The following is a 16,971-nucleotide window of genomic DNA, read 5'->3' as shown; positions in this document are numbered from 1 at the left end:
CTAAGTATATTCTTATGGTCAAATATTTTAGAGTGCAGTTAATTTTATAAGAAGTAGAATATTGAAGGAAAGAAAGTATATTTTAGAAAGAAAAAATACTCGATAGATAATGGTCATTTGCTTTTTATTGCTTTATTTAAATGCATACGAAAGAAAGTGATCGATTATTTTAAGTGTACAGAAACAAAATTGTATTAGAATTGTAACTTAAAGGCATTTCCGTGACTTACAGAAAACAATGCGTTTACATGTTATTTTATTTATTTATTTATTTATTTTTTTTTTTTTTTGGAGAACAAGTAAAATTAAAGTATAGTTATTTATAAACGTGTTAAAATTATTTTGAATTGGGTATATTTCGTCTAAAATATAAGTTATGATAAAATATTTTTTAATTAATTTTTCCTTAATTTTGTCTTAGTTTATTCTTAATTTTGTCTTAGTTTATTCTTAATTTTGTCTCAGTTTATTCTTAATTTTGTCTTAGTTTATTCTTAAATACGTCTTAGTTTATTCTTAAATTTATTTTTCAAAAGAGCTTTAATGAGAAAAATATTCAAAAACATTTTCGGCATAGGTATTTAATTGTTTGAAAGTAAACAAGTCAAAATATTTTCTGAAATATGATTAATTAAATCAGATGTTCACAAAATTCTATATTAATTCAGCTCTAATTTGAGTTTTTTATACATTGTTTATTGTTCGATGGATAAAAATGAATAATCACTTAAAATTTGTCAAAATCATCTTCAAATGTTTACAAAATCAGTTAATCTTAAAATGAATTTACATTATATTTTGTTGAAGTTTCAGTTATCATAAATTATAAAGCTACTTTGAAGCTTGTGTGCCATAGGTTGCTAAATATTTAAATTTAAACTTTTACAACATAAATTTAACTACAGAAAGGTTAAATCCAGTGTAAGTAGCGAGCGAGTTTAACTCTTGCTAATCTTACTAGATCTAAGCGCTCATCTTCTTTTAATCCTTGCAGTGTATTCCTACCCGTTTATTTCAAAAGTACTAATACCTTAACTTGTTTTTATTTTTAAAACAATTTCGGGCTTTAAAATAAAGCTAAATTACGTAAAGGATCTATTAATATCGAATATCGCTGGAGAATTCCGCATAAACCTTATCAATTCGGACTTGTCTGCATCGATGGTCTTGAAACAATGGAACACCATAAGTACTGCAATCAAGAATGCGACAAATCATCAACTGCCACACATTGTTGGAATCTTGTGCATAAATTCACTTTCAGCAATGCCGAAGACTGTTACATCAGTGGAAATTGATGGCGTGGAATCCTGTTTTATTCATATGAATGCCGGTTCCCTGTTAATGACATAAGTTTCTGACAACCTTTCCATAGAGTGATACAATGCATATTTTGCTGATTTTCCAGTCTCGTTCACAGTGGTTATTCCAGTTTTGCTGTTTCTTCTTAATTATATGCATAAACTAAACTATATATAATCTATATAATATATATAAACTAAAGCTAAATGCCCAGCTAATGACTCATTTTTTTCATGCAGTTTCAAAAAAAATTGTTGCAAATATTAAAGTATAAGATATTTATTCTTATTAAAATAAGTCAATGAAATATTTTCTGAAAATACTCTTGTTTCTTCTATTATACTCACATTTCAAGAAGTAATTTTAAATTCTAATTCGAATGCAATCCTAACCTGTCATTACAACTGAAAGAAGTTAGAATGTGAAAAGATTTTGCTCCGCTTCGTGGATGAGCATTCAAATAACGAGATATTTACGAGAAAAAAAATCGGATTCTCTTAGCTTGGATTTAAATAATTTGATACTGAAGAACTTAATAAGGATTGAAAAGTCACGAACTAAAATATATGCTAATATCTTTTTAGTACCTCTTGACAACGGAACTATTTCTAGAAGTATTTTTATTTTAAATTTTATGCAAAAAAGTGACAATGATAAATTTCTTTTGTCTTCAAATGACACACTTAATGAAACTTCAGCATATCTGAGAATTATTTGGAATGATTGATGTGGATTTTATCAGTTATTTTATTTCATTTATTTATCTACTAAATATAATTATTAAGCATTCAATTTATTCTTAAATATTTCAAATAAGTTCAAAACATAGCTCAGAAAAGCTATTGATAAATTAAATTCATTAACTTCCAACGCTTAATAAAGTTATTCTATGTCATAGAAAAGTTAATTAGTTTTTTCGAATGTTCGAATGTAGTTTCATCTGCTTCATTTCAATATGTTTAAATTCTATTCCCTAAGTTAATTGTTAGAAATAAACTATGGAGTATAATATACTTCATTTTTAGATCTTAGATTAACAGCATATTTTTACTGTGGTTATAAAACATGCAAAATACATAACTTACAGAATGCCCTATTCCCTTTATAGCTTAATTAATTACCCTTGCCAAAAAATATTCAAAGAAGTATAGAAAATGGCACGATTTGAATATTTCAACAAGTGTTGAATAAAGACATGTCCGAAATCTAACAAATCACGATAAAGAGAAGCGAAACTGAAACTGTTAAAATCTATTTTAAAACCAGAAAACAATTGAATGTAGATTATTTTAAATATTTCCAAGTTGCGTACTTTGGCATTTTTTTTTCTCTTTTGAGATTCAACATATTTTAATAGTATTTTGGAATTTTCCTTTTCAACCGTGAATTTGCGAACTCTCATTTTCATTCTTTTTAATCTTCATTTTTGCCACAAATTTGGATTATTTTTTAAGTGCCCAAAATATTTGATCTCTAAATCTGTATCTCCCTTAATTGAATTTTTGTAAATTGCAAAAGAATTTTATTAAATAAAAAATATTTTTTACTGACTTTATTTTTTAAAAACTTTAAGTTTCATACAGGATTTTTTTTTTTAAAAAAAAAGTTTATACTGTTTTTTGAAAAAACTTTTTTTTCAGGATTTATGTTAGAGGACTATAAAAAATCATAATTTTAGTGTACAATTTAAACTAAATTTTGTATTTTGCCAGTTAAAATAAAACAGTCTTGATTTATCTGAAAATTTGTACACCTTACAATTTGAATTTTTTTATAAATATTAAATCAAATAACAAATACTTACTCCTTATAACATTTTGAAGGGCATTATCTTTGAAAAAACCAGTTTTATTATTCGATGCAAAAAGGATTTCCTTTCATTTTAAAAATTACGAGATACAGTAAAATTCTAAAAAAGTGAAAATAATACGAAAGGGTTCAGCATTCAACTACCTCCTGACCAAACAATTGGTATCATAGTATTCCCATTATAGCTACCACTTACATTCAAAATATCAACCACAAATTTATCTAAAGAAAGTTGCTTCTGTTTTAAAAGCTTAAATATTAGTTGTCATACTTAAAATCAACACTTCAAACCACTAAGATTCAAACCACTCAGTGCATAAAAATCAGATAATTTTTTAAATTGTGGTTATACGCAGAGCATGAGAAAATTTGACTATATTGTCTACGTCTACATTAAACAGTTTTATGCAATATTTTTCTGTACAAAATTTTTTTTAAATATATATTTTTTAATTGTGAAAAATGGACCCTTATTAACTTCTTTACATACATATTATTTTATATGAAATCTTTAGAAACTTTGTATAATTTTATACCATGGATGAAAATTTAGCCGACATAGATTGTTTATTTTTGCCCCGGAATTGCACTTCTTTGACATTTCCTTCCCTTTTAGAAGTTTTCTTTTGATCGTATGCCAATATTTATTCCAAACACAGCAATTCAGAATTCCTTTTTCGTTATTATTTTTCCCTTCATCGACACTATTTCTGTTTATTTGTGTCCTTAACAGAACAAAATTATATTTTTTCAGTCCTTTAACGCCAACGTTATTTGGAAGGAAACACGACTTATGTCAAGCAAGACAAAAGCATTCAGACTGACATAGTTGAACAATAATGAATAAAGTTTGTTTTCGAAATTTTCAGTATTAATCAGTTATTAATACACAGTTTTAAAATTCCTGTCAAGTACATAAAAACAGGCCGAAAATCAATTGTGACAAAATGTCGTCTGCATAGAAAATCTGGATAGTCGGCTAATCATATGAGACTTTTAATAATTCTAATAAAATGATTTTCTCAATGTATAATGTTTCATATAAAATAAATTTTTCTTATTAATTTGAAGTAAGCTATAAAATTATAGGTAACTTAAAATATAATACGCATTTCAAATTAAGAATATTAAATACAAGATAATTTATTCCATATTATTAAAATCAAATATTACCCTTATTAGTCTATAGAAAGCTTAAAAAAATATGACTAGACTTTGTATGGAATTATAAAAAGAAAGAAATATCGGAAGACATTTATAAGTACCGGTATATTTAGAAAATCTTAAACGAAATTAAACTGAGTTTCAAATTGGTTGATTTTTAAAATTCAATCGCTTAAAACTTTTATCAAAAACATTTAAAGAACTTTTCTCAAAAATCATTCGAACTCTTACTAAAAATTTCCTATAGTTAATCTTGCTGCCAAGAATAACGTTAAGTTTTTAACTATTTAAATAAGCTTTATAGTTCTCATTAATTTTTCAGATATTACTTACTAAATAATTTCAATGTTATCAAAATTTTAATTATTAATAACAGCATTTTAGATTGTAAAGAAATCCCACTATACCAAAAGAAAAAATCCCGATTATTTGAAATGTTCCAAGTAAAAATATGAAATTAAGAGAATAATGTTATTTAATCAGCAAAAGAACAAGTGCAAGTATAATTATTTATTTTATATCGTTTCAAGTTTCATGTTAAAAATATTACATCGTTTTGTCTTAGTAAGAAATAAATATTAGAAATTAAATGTTTTTGGCATTATCGTTTCCACTTGATAATGATCAACTAGAATCAGTTACAAGAATAATTATGATATGTGTAGTTGTTATGCAGTGTTTAAGATGGCGTGCGAAACATATTCAAAAATACTAAACCAATTAAATAATTTTCTTACAATTTCCTTTACAAATTTTAATAATATTCGACAAACGAAAATTATTGACTTTTACAGCTGTACAATCGCCAATCATTCATACCTTTCAGACTTTTGCAGAAACTATTCAGCTTTACCAGCGAACTATAAACTCTCCCGAGAAATGTACCTTCTGGAAGAGTATTTAAGACATCAATATTTTCTGAAAAAAGGTAAATATTTTTCAAATCAAATCGAAAAGCATTATTTAAAAAACGACTGGAAGAAGAGAAATTGTCTCGAACTATATATAAAAGGAATAATTAATTTTTATAAATTAAAATTGTTCTCATAAATTTATACAGTTCGCTGTGTAGTATTTCAATTGTTAGAATCTCAATTGTTTCCTATACATTCTATATAGTGCTAGTTTTCGGCATATTTGCTATTGTGTTAATTTCGGCATGTTTCCTATTGTTTGCTATTGCTTCACCATTCATTTGTATAGTTCCTTTACATTTTATTCCACTGTTCACAACATTAGTATTTGGCTTTTCTATAAGAAAGCAAACGAATTTTAAATAAGAAAATCAATATAAATTTTCGCTGCTACCTTGCACTTTGTGATTTCATTTAATTTTTATTTTTTTTCCTACAGTTCAGTAGTTCATTGTACATCATAGGTCATCAGCATGATCAAAACAATAGATAATTCAAAATATTGAGACAAGTTGTTTTGTGGTGGTAATTGTAATAATATATTTGATTTTGACTCCCTGGTCTTTTTTATGCTATGCGCCGGTACCAAATTGAGAATTTCAATATTTTGTAAAATATTGCACATGTAAACAAGAAATCAATATAAATTTTCACTGCTACCTTGTACTTAGTGATTTTATTTAATTTTTATTTTTTTTCCTTACGGTTTAGTAGTTCATTGTATATCATGGGTCATCAACATGATCAAAACAATAGATACTTCAAAATATTAAGACAAGATGTTTCAGAATGATGATGGTGATATTAGAAGAGTTTTTATCATGATTTAAAATATTAACATGGAATAATGCCACGAGTAAAAGAAATCATGCAGTTTTTGAGCAGCTCTGTTAACACGATTTAAAGTTACTTAATTTTTGAAAGAGGCAAGGTAGCGAACTAGCCAAACGTGACATCTCAAACATTTGAGGAAATCACTCTACGCATAAATCATTTCAGTGTGTTGTGGGAGACTTTTAATTTCCTTATCTTAAAACTATTTGCAGTACGTTATGACATTGTACTGGATATATTTTGTTTACTTGCTTTATCGTTAAATTTGTCCACTCTTACCCCTTACACATTAAAATACATTTCCTAATGAGATATGTTGCATTCAGTCTAAGACTTAAGGCGAAACATTTATACTCAAATAAAGGAAGAGAGTTATTTCTTCAATTGGTTGAAATGGTTTATTCCAAGCACTTCCCAGGAAATTGGGAACTTAGACACATTATTTGCAGTTTGTACAAAAAAATTCAGATAAACATGTTTTCTGAAAACTCTAACAATTGTGAATAATAATAAATGTAGCTAGAGAACAAGAGTAAAAGAATTTTTCAAATTTGGGTGAACATTTTCAAGCATGTTATTTGTTCTTTGTATCAAATAATTTCATTATACCAAGCAAAACATTTTCATTTTTTTTCTTACTAAATTAAAAAATCTGTTCTTTTTCCTTTAACGATTGGAGTGATAAAAAATTGTTAGGTATAAAAAAAGCTGCTTTAAAAAAATGTATTTGCAGCTAGACAAAATAAAATAAAGACACACATTTCTCTTATTTTGAGGGATATCCCCCCCCCCCTCAATGCTTTGAAAATTACTCGCATTCACCATGTTTACGAAGTAAATATGATAGCAACAACCCCAATCGAATTTCAAATCCTTTATTTGCCCTCTACTTATTTTTCTGTGAACTGTCAGTTTAATTTTGTTGGTGAACCGGAGGCTAGAGAAACTCGAGTGAAAGATATTCTCTCATTATTTGTTTGGCCTAAAACTGTTTAAGCAAAGTTTCTTTTCCCGAGGGTGACTGCAAGGTGCAAATAAAATGTGACAAATTTTGTTCGTGCAATTGAAATTTTAACTTCATTGTTATTTTCGATAAAACTTTTTTCAATTATTTTTTAACAATGTATTATTTTATTTTAAGAAATTTTGCCAAGAAAGTCGGTAAAAAAGAGAAACAAAATTGAAATGTTTTTAGTTCGTTTTAAATAAAATCTTTCAATGTTTTGAGTATGTAGACGTTGACTCTGATATAAAACGTTTGGGCTATATTAAAATTAAAATTGAGCTTTTATACATAATAAGTAAATAAGCATTTTTTTAGATCTTTAAGTTATATTCATGCATAATATGTAAGATAAATATTTTTTCTTTTAGATGCTGTAAATATTTAGGATATTCCAAAATTCATGCGTAAAATAATTTTTGTAGAAAATAGCATATTGGATTATCTTTCTCTCTGGTTTTGCTGGCACATACGTAATTTTTCTCTAAGTTCACCTTAAAATGTTTGCTTCAATGTAGTTGAATATTGTTGATATGAGGCTAAAATTTCTCTTTTAAGTTGTATGTGGTCTTCATTCGTTGACATAAACGTCTATAAAAAGTAAAAAAGTTAAAAGCCCACCAGTATCTGTGCTGTCAATTCAGATTTCCAAAGTATGACTCATCATTGCTCAATAATGAAAAGACCTTCCTTATTTCACGCAGCGTTCAATTTTTAGTATCCTTGCAACTGCCCCGTTGATTATTTTTTGGACGGATATATTTTCGTGCCCGACTGTCACAAAATCTAATTTTCGCCACCTCTTATACCCTGATCAATTAATTTTAATCTTCACATTTTTTTAACTAAACATTCCTAATATAAGGAAGTCACGGGTATTTACCTATATAATATTTAATTGGTTTTCCTGATTCGGGAAAAAAAAGTTTAAACTGCTTGCTATTAGATTTAAAACTCGTGAAAACGTACTTATTACGTTTGTTCCATTTGGCAAAAAAAGTAAGACTGAAATTGTATTTTTAAAGAGATTAAATTAGAAATAAGGGACACTATCATCACCGCAAAAATGCCTCATCATACCTGAAAAATGGTAGCATAATTGGATATTGGATAATTGAAATGTTAGACACATACAATATATCCACTATAATAGTTCTTTATTATGCTTGAGAGATGGCTAAAAGAATGAGAGCTTATTTTCCGCTGATAAAACTCACGTTATTCTTTTTGGAACCATTCTTAATTATGGTATATTTATAGAAAGAAAAAAAATACTTAAGGATGGAATTTTGCCAAGTGTTTGTTTTTATAATATTTAGATAAAAAACTCTTGGAAGCACGACAAAAACAACTTTTTTATGGCTTAACTGAATCTAGTTATTTATTTATAAACCATATTAAATGAGTGGAAGTAAAGATAAGAATTGAACTAACTTTCATTTTTTTCTGGTTTCTTAATGTTCTCAGTAAGTTTTCCTATAGTAAATTAAAAATGCATTTAAAAAATTACTAACACTTAAATATTTAAATATTGATACCTTAATTAATTAATCATCTGAACATCTTATTATGTTAATAATTATTAGTAATAATTAATACTTAAAGAAATTATTCAATTACAAAACATTTTATCAAAAATTACTTATGTAAAAATTGCATAGCAATCATTACTTATTTAGTGATCAGTGAATACGGACGCAATGGATTGTTTATTATATCTTTATGTCTATTCATATATTTATTTATTAAAATTAGCTATGAAGTCATTTCTCTCTATTACTCTTGAACATTTATAATTTCTTTAATTAAAGTTCTGAATACTTTAATTAATTAATCAGCTAAACCTCTAATTCTGCTAATAATTATTAATATTTCGAGAAATAATTCAAGCTAGTTCAAATAAGTAGACAAACAGTAATGACCTGTAGAAAGACGGATAAGTTCCAAAACTGCACTTATTGGAAAATCAAGATTATCCTGCTTTCCTTCTACCAGAGAAACTCATGATTTGTCATTTAAGTTGCTCAGCGCACTGTTCCTGAATCTAGAAGCATCTTTCCTTTTTGGTAAGAGTATCTTCATGTCTATAAGAGTGGTCAATACTTATCACATAACTCCATGAGTAAGGTGTGATCTGATAATAATTAGAAACTCATAAGTTTTTTTTTCAGATCGGAAGATTATTTTCATATAGAGAGCTAATCCTCAAAGCCACAAATTAAAAGAATATTTGTGTTTTACCTTTGATATTAATGTATGCTCAAAACAACTATCAGAATTACTAACAAACGAGGTGCGAATCTTAGTAAAATCCATCTAGCACTTTAAAATTCTGCAATTTTTTACAGAATCTGATCACCTGCTCTCCTTACAACGAATCAGTTCATCCTGTCGTTTATACTACTTTTTAAAGACGATTACCTCATCCGTATCCCATGAAGCATTTAAAGTTTACAAATCTTTCATCTTCAATACGCTATGGTAACTTTCAGTATTCCTCAGACAAGGTTTAATCTAACAGCAAGCTTCACATGCATAGCAGTATGCAAGGTGCAATTCTATACATTCCTGCAGTTTGCTTAGCAGCATTCAAGGCTGTGTGATTACTTTAACTGAAAACGATCATACAGTACTCAACTTTGGTGTCCCCTTTTTGCCATCACTACAACGCAAGCCTCAAACCTCATTACTAAAATACAGCATAGCGATTTTATTGACTAAATAATCTTACCACTTTACCATGTGAAATTTAACCCACCTCTGTTATAAACACACGAGCTGTATTTAATGTACTAAATTCCCAAAAGATCATAACCTGAGGTAAATATTAAATCAACAATTAAAAAATAAGAAGTTTTATTTAAAACTGAATGTATTTTTACTGTTCTACAAGCAATTTATTTGTATGAATAAAATGTCGGTTTTGTTATGTGACACTTTTAATTATATTTCTTATAACTTTTCTTAGGCATATAATAAAATTAAACATAATGACTGAAGAGCTGTAACTGAACACTACGTACACAAGGAAAAAAAAATCTTGATTTAGAAACATTTGGGTGCGCAATTTTATTAGGATAAAAATTACGAATGTCTAAATTGGAGACCTTTGCATAGTAAAAGCCATATCAAATACATAAGGTATTATTTAAAAAAATATCATCACTGCACAATTTATAAATAATTGTGATTAAAATACACAATTTCATACAAGGTATTAAAAGGTATTAATTTTTTTTTTTGCCTTCTCTCCCACCCAGATGTATAATTTAATTAAAAATATTTCGATTTGCCTTACTAAAAGACTACTTAGTCTAAGTTTACTTTGAAATCATAAGACTATGATACTTCTGATAAACATCATTGGTCATTTAGAAATTGTTTGAAGCATTAACAGAGTGTTAATGATATGGTACTTAAAATCGAGAGAAATGGTGAATAGAGATTCATCGCAATTGGCAATTAAGGCTTCCTGCTCCATAATTAACTTAACATATCTTTAATTACACCGTAAATTTAGTAAATCAATATGAAAATGACATGTTGGTCAGTAAGTAAGCATTTTATTATACCTAAAACTGTTTGGGTATTCAGAATTTGAAATTTCTATAATGGTGTTTCAGTCTCTCATATTAAGAATGCCATCTATCGTAAAAGTCTATCATTACTATAATCATTATTTCTCCACTAGTTCTATTATTATCATAAAAATGAATAATTTTCTCTTTCGAAGTTGAAATTCTTTTTGATATTGCTTTAAGGAAATGGATATTTCTGAAGAAAAAATAAAAATAGTCACAACGTACCATTTAAATAAAATAAGCATAATATACCCTTAAAATGTTTAATTTTATAAGTAAGAATAATTGAAAAAAAATATTTTTCTTGCATATTAAATAATATTTTCATAATTACGAAATGCTACATACCGATAAATTTAAGCAGTTCCAACACTATTAGTAATTTAAGTTCTAAAAAAATATATCATATTATCGAAAAAAATATTTAAATGAAAAACATTATACCCTATCTATTTAACCTATAAAGTACACTGTAAGTCCAAAAGTCACGTCGCATCAACAAGTCGCAAACACTCTCACCATCGATAGTTGCCCCGGAAAGTCACTAATAAGCGATAGTTGAGAAATAACAATCAGCAAATGCTTTCTTAATTTCGTAGAAAGTTACACATGTTATGTGACTAGTACTATGTCTCTAGATAAAGCCATTTGTGCAAATCTGGTAAGAACCTTATTATAAAAGTTCTTACCAAAGATCAACCTACAATATAATGTTATATTGCATCAGTGAAAGTTCAACCAGGTATTCTAATTAAATTTAGTAATAATGTTACATGGCATTTTTTATTACTTTAGATTTTAAATTGGTAAATTGTGAAAACTAACCTTAAACTTATTAAATTGGTGGATAAATCGTAGAAAAAAAGTGGTTCTGCGTTGAACAATAAATTCGGTGCTTTTAACGGTTTCAAATTTGCCTTTAGTAAGATATTTAATTTTATTTAATGCACGATATTGAATAACTGATCTTTTAAATTTTTGACTAACAATGCTTAACTTATTAGCCTTATAATTTTGAACCCAACCCAAAAAAACAATGGAGCTACTGGTTTAAGCATTGGAGTGATCTAGCCTTCGTGGTGGACTTTTTAACCTATGGGGATAGTTTACGTTAGCACTATGGTCGGTCGTGTGAGTCAGAAGCAGAAATCAAATCGACCAGCCATATCTGGGATTCAAGCGTGAGAGCGTGAGTTCTATCCTCTCAACCATTTTCTTCTCAAATCTTCTCAACTCTTTGCAAGGAAATAAATCGAACCATATTTTCAATTTGTTTGAACGATAGTACTATATAATCTAATACAAAATGTCCCACAATACGGTTCAATTTAGTGCCATATTAAGGTTTTAGCAATGGTTGTATGGTATGGCTTCAGAAAAAGATCTTACAAATTAATATTTCAATGTTCAAAATATTTTTAAGAGATTTAGAAAACATTTATAAATGTATTTTATAATGATAATTTTAATTATTTTTCTTCAAAAAGTCTTTTTAAAATAATTATTTAGAATAGTCATAAGATTGACTTCAAAACGTTTAGATTTATAGTTTTAAATAAATTTAGATTATAAAATTTTGTACTTTGTATTTCTAAAGACTATGTGTGTTGATAATTGAAAACTCATACAATAAAAGGTTTACGAAAAGAAGGAGACGAGAAGAATTTTACAAATTCCAATATTCTTCAAATACTTTGCAACAATACAACTCCAAATTTCCAACAAAAAAAATGCATATATTTCTTGAAAAATCTTCTTATCATAAGAATGTTTATTCAGGTGGCTTAAAAATTATCAACACAGAAGTCTTGATAAGGTTTTTTTAAGCTAAAAGAAACTTTTTTAAGCCATAGGAGGTATTTTTTTCATTTAAAGTTTTGTTTGAAATTCGAAGATAAATATTTGGAGTATGCTCTTATCTTTGCTCTCCAGTAATTGAATGGAATACTACCTTTTATTTATTTTATATAACTTGGAATTTAATATAATAAGCAATTTCTATATGTTAAATTAAAAAGCCCCAAACTTAAATGGCAAAAGTGAAAACTTTATTTCGATCTTAATGAAAAATGAGCTGTTATTTATTTCTTTAATATGGAATAAATGAGAGATTATTTGCTAAATATTTATGCAAAACAATTTTTATTGAAAGGATATTTAGGAAATATATATTACCGAAAAGCAATTTTAATTTGTTCTATGATAAGGAAATTTGTTTTTGTCAAAGAAAATTATTTATGCTGGCTTTAGTGTTTTTATATTTAAAGCTTCAAAAGGATAATTAATAAATAAAATAAAATAATTTTTTGAGCACTGTCATAAGGGGATTAATTATATTGATGTGGACGTTGAGTATTTGAGGGAAAAAGAATTCAAAAATTAAAAACAAATCTTCTATATCATTACTTTCTGTTGCTTTTAATTTAGTAGAGGAACAGTTATTTTGAGCTAAAAGCCATCTCAGCAAAATTAATTATTTTTTCAATTTCTTATAAAATCTCAACCGCATTTTGTTTATGCCATAAAATATCATTTACGCATGCGTATAGAACATGATAATTATATTTTCTCCCTCTCTATAGGTTTGATTCATATCAATATGAGAAACAGTCTTAACCGGCTTTAGACTGAATTAAATATTTTCAAAATGTTCTACAATAATTCTATAAACATGGGTATGCTCAGAAAAATATGACCTTCTTTCTTTTATACGGAACAAATTGCAATGGAAAATTATGAAAACAATTTCAGTAATTTCTCAACAATTCATATGAAAGAATAAAACTCTTTTAAAAAATGAAATACTTTTTAAAAAGTAAATTTAGCTCTATAGAAAATTTAAAAATTTTCCTACAGATAATTACTATACGATTTTGGAATGAGACTGAATTAACGAAAACAGTTTCGGAAAACAAAGCGTAAAATTAATTTTGAATTATAATTCTGAAAAAAAGAAGGCTGCATAACATTTTAATAAGACTCATCAGATATTACACAATTTAATATGATATAGCTATTTTTTGCGTTCGATCTTTTTCCTTCACTTTCAAAAATTTAACCACGATTAGGTAGTATTAAGCATTCTGTCATTACTTTTGCCATTATTTCTAAATCACAAATACAATAAAAGTGCACATTATAAACTTCAAATTACTCCTCAAAAATTTTTTCAAGAAGTGAAAAAATATTTCATATTGTCTATCCAATAAGTGTGAGAAACAAGTTAGACGAAATTTTCTGAAACACTCCGTCACTGACGGTGTAGTTCCTTCAGAAAAGTTTCGCCAACTGCAGCAATGCTTTTATTAATTAAGAAAAAAAATATTGCTTTTAAATATTATCCCTACTAATCGTTTAGCTATCGATACAAACCCCTGTATTGATTCCCAAGTGTAATTAAGTGTGCATGTAATCGTATTTTTTTTAAATTAGCTTAACGGGGATAATGGAATTAATAGTATTATCTCCAATAATATTTGTTACATGTATATGCAAATTGCAATACATATGCATATGTATATGCTGGTGTGTATGCCCTCGTGTGCGTATGTGTAAGCAAGTGAGAAAAAATATTTCTTTACGACATAGAAATTGAAACTATTTAAAAGTATAACTATGTTACAATGGTAACTAATAATCAACATTGATTTGTTATTTTAACTGTATTACAATAATGATAAATGTCAATGCAAATTTTAAATGAAGCACTAGAACACATGACGGGTATATTTACGTTTCAAAGAGTAAATAAGCAATCTCTAAAACTGTTTGAAACTAAAAAAGGCATCTTTACATCGTCCAATTGCTCATTCGCGTTGTCTCCACTTAGACACATTACAAGTTTTTGTAATTTTCACTAGGTAGAAACATCTTTTTTTCTGAAAAAAAATGGGCAACATTTTGAAAAAGTGTAATATTACCCTTTTAAAATATTACTCTTGCCCATAACTCAATGGTAAGATAGTCTTCAAAATTAAATTTTTTTTTCTGAAATTAAGACATTTAAAAAGCAAAAAATTATCAAAACTACCAGAATATTAAAACATTTACAGTGTTTATAGCTCTATGAGAACACCAAACAGCTCGGAAATTTTTAAAGCACTGGAATATTGTTTTACAATATAGGATACCATTTTAAGAAATGGTTTTTAAATTTGGTAATTTTATTATGATGTCTTAAAGCAAGTCCTGAAAACCATTTATTCGGTTAAATTTACTTTTCAATTTTGTATTTATTCACTAAATGTGTGGTAATAAGAGATATAATTTTTGAAACCAAAATATATGATAAACAGTTACCATATAAACGAAAAAAAAAACCAAATTAATAGCTTACATACCGTATATTTTGGTTTTATTAACTATACTTATCGTTTCTTCTGTCAGAAATGCCATTACTATACACTAATTTTTTTCTCTGCATAAAAATAGCTTTTTTTATAAACACTGCTAACTGTAAAATAAATTTCAGAAGAAATTTAAAAAAATCAATTACTAAATAGTGTTTGTTAAGTACATTTAACATCAATGGTTGGAAGTATTGAGCACAGTTAAGAATGATGAGAAAAAAAATCAGATATAAAAAACTGAGAATGTAAGCTAATAGTTCTAAAATAAATTTGCTAAAGCATATAATAAATCAACGAATTATTATTTTACTTTCGGAAAGAGTTTCATAAAGTGGAACTAAAAATTTAAAACTCTTATTTTTTTATTTGTCATATTATATGATTTTAAGCCATTCTTCTATACTCTCAAAGAAAAAAAACATAAATTACTTTTTCATAAAAAATATCTTCTTTTAATTACTAGCTCAAAAAGTTTTTTTGTTCGTTTCAAAAAAATCATTCAAGAAAAACTTATCTTAAATGACCAATTAATAAAATTGTTCCTCGTTCCATTAATTGCTTTTAAAGATATCTGAGAGCTGGTAAGGTATTCGCAGCAAAAAAAAACAGCACAAATTCTTTGAAGGAAGAAAATAATATAAAAATCCACATTATAAAAAATATAGGAAAAAGTAATGAAGAAAAATTAGAAAATGGACAAAAGACTAAAAATGATGATAAATGCTGTATCTTAATTGCTGTTTTACAATTTATTGTATTTCTAATTTATAATTACATTTTGTTTATGAATTGTGCGTTTTCAATTTTTATTTTATTTTTAAGAATAATCCTTTTTGAGTAGCCAAAAATTTCTTTTTTTTTTCACTTCGTAAACAATTTGTTTTTTGAACAAAGGAATTCAGGAAATTAAATGAAATTTTTTTTTTCGAACCTACTGTTGTAAGCTTTTAAGCAAAATCCAAACGATAACATAAGCAGTGACTAAAATAGAAGAATATAGATTTTATTTCCGATGACGTGTCTTTCAGTACGTCCCAAAATTCTCACAAGAAATGATTTGAATAGAAAAAGAAAGTTAATTTTGGACTTAAAATTGAGATTTTTAATGATTATTAAAGTGTACAGTAGAGGGTTATATTTTGAATCGCATGTCTAATCTATGCATATATGTAACAGAATTTCGTTGATGCAACTTTAGTTTTGAGATATTTCTTCCTCCATGGCGGACGTGTTTAAGGGCTTAATGGCAAAAACCATAAACATAAATAAAGAAATAAAAAACTCCAAAAGTTTGAATCATATGAGGCATCTAAGTTTGATACCCAGAAAAAGAAACTTTAATTTTTATTTCTGTAACTAATAACACAACAATAATCATCAATGAATACTAATAACACAGCAATGCTAATCACTGAATACGTGTAAAAATTTTTTACATAACGCTCGATTTGTAAAAATCTTGAAGTATCATTGACTTTGTTTTTCTTATTGAAGACATTGCACTGCCCATATTGCTCAAAATCTAAGTTTTTGTTACATATATTAGGCAAATTATTCAGTTCAATCACAGCACAATAATCAGCTGCTCATTTTTAGCAACACTTCGACAATAAAATTTACATTCGCCGAATTCGCATAATTGATTTGTAACAATAAGCAATTAAATGCTCACTATTTTTAATAAGATTCCCATAACAAATAACCGGTATTTGGCTGTAACTGCCAAAAACCGGTTTTTATTCGACATTGCGATTTAGAGGCATTCTGTACTATAACGACTACTGACATTTTCATCATCTTGGAATGGTTGCCTAAGCCTAAAGAGGATAATACCAATAATTCCATCAGAGCAAGAACATATTCCATGCAGTCGATAATAATATCACGTAAAAATCATGCACATGCGTCCTCAGTATTTAAAATATTGCACTGAACGCCTTACAGAATAATTGTGAACAATTTTACCTCCTTGCCACTATTCCTTTCTCTTATACTCCTGTCGTTTGGTTTTACTA

Source organism: Parasteatoda tepidariorum, chromosome 3, assembly GCF_982258835.1.
Source record: "Parasteatoda tepidariorum strain Cologne lab strain chromosome 3, Ptep-v5.0, whole genome shotgun sequence".
In the NCBI taxonomy this organism is placed as follows: Eukaryota; Metazoa; Arthropoda; class Arachnida; order Araneae; family Theridiidae; genus Parasteatoda; species Parasteatoda tepidariorum.
Note: the sequence above shows the minus strand (reverse complement) of the source record.